We start from the raw sequence: 1,834 nt of genomic DNA on the forward strand, positions 1-1,834 counted from the left end.
TGAGCATGTGGTCGATCCGAAAATACTCTGCAGTTTAATTAAATATCTAAAACATTTATTCCAACACTCAACAGATAGTTTTGCTAAATATGATAACTAAATAGCCAACAAAATTACAAAAAAATATTTAAATAGTAAAAAATATGCTAATTTAACGTGTTTAAAAATAAATTTTAATTATGACATGTATCTTAACATTTATATAAATATATATCATAACCTAAATATAAATAATTTAACAACTTAAATTAGAAAAAAATAAAAATCTCGGGCGTAGCCCGGGTTAATCCCTAGTCTATATTATAATAGATGAGTTTTTACTCACTCCTCAGCGCGCCACGTCAGCGTTTTGTGGATCTCACTTTTAAAAAGTGTGAAAAAATGTCAAGTCCATGGCTCGAACCCGGGTTATTGAGATATAAACAATAACATTTATACCACTAAGCTAAATGATACTTTGTACATTGATGGTCGAACCTAATATATATTTATGAAGGTCGGAAGCTCTTGCCTCTTCGGCTTCCTCTGAGGGTCGGGTCAACAAGTCGTTATGGGTTTCATTTTTAAATGAGATTCATCACGTTATATGAAAAAATCTCAAGTTTACAACAATTATAGTTTTTTCATATTGTAAATTGTTGTCGTTTAACATGAGTTTGGGTTCTTTTCATCACTGTCTCAAACAAGTATGAGTTACAGAGTTGCGCTATGTGTCTGTTCGTAATCTATTTTTTCACCGGTGAACTCTTCATGTCCACATCTTAAATTGCTTGATCATAAATGTTCCTGATTTGTCGCCCCTATATAAACCCTATATATATTATTCTCATCTTTGATGAACTCAATCTGCATCTCCACAAAACTCATTGATTCCTCTTAGATTTAACCAACTTCTAGAAAATGTTTCTCTCTGCCTCTCCAATTCCTCAAACCGGCGTCCCGGCGTCCATTAGTCAACCTTCGAATCTCTCCATCTTTGTCGTAGTAGTCAGAGCATAACCTCTGGCTTCATCGCTTCTGGGATTCCCTGAATTTCAAGAAAGACATGGAGTTTGTGGGAATCACGGTTCTCTTCTTTGATGAAAAGGTAAGTTAATCTTCGATCTATAACACTTATTTAACATAATTGTTTTAATTTATTTCCTGATTCTTTGTTGAATAATATTATTTGCAAATTCCGTGATTCATGGGTTTACTCCCGTCGGACGTGCTAATCACTACATGCCATCTTTGAAAGCTGGTTCCATTGTGAAAGTCGATCGTTTTGAGGTTTCTAGGTGCTCAAGCATGTACAAGATAACTGATCATTCATTCCTCATTCGTTTCATCTCACTAACCATTATTGATGAAGTCATCACGGGTGCTCCTGAGATCAATCTTCAGTGAAGATTAGATTGTTCGACAATCTCCAAGTGATTGTGAACACAAACCTAGAATTCTTAGATATATTATCATATTACATCTGGGTTTATATTATGTTTTGATATCATAACTGATATTTAAATTCATAGATGTGGTTGGGCAAATCCGTTCTGTCCAGGGCTCTTGTAAGGCCCAGACCCGGCTGCCTAAGCCGCGGTCGATACCTCACGTCGCTCGGTCCATACCCTGACCGAACCTCTCAAAATTTCGCGCTTTATTATAATGTCGCCCATAAGGCGAGGCTAACTTAGACCTTAGCTTAAGACTACCTTAGTCATTCCTAGCTTAGATCATTTCAACTCATACGCAGCGGATATTCTCTACTTAACCATTGGTCTACAACCAATATAATACTTGTATGGTCGAATCACCTCAGCTAATGGTTAGTATACTCAACTACCAGCTAGCTCCA

This window comes from Brassica oleracea, chromosome C8 (assembly GCF_000695525.1).
Source record: "Brassica oleracea var. oleracea cultivar TO1000 chromosome C8, BOL, whole genome shotgun sequence".
Lineage (NCBI taxonomy): Eukaryota > Viridiplantae > Streptophyta > Magnoliopsida > Brassicales > Brassicaceae > Brassica > Brassica oleracea.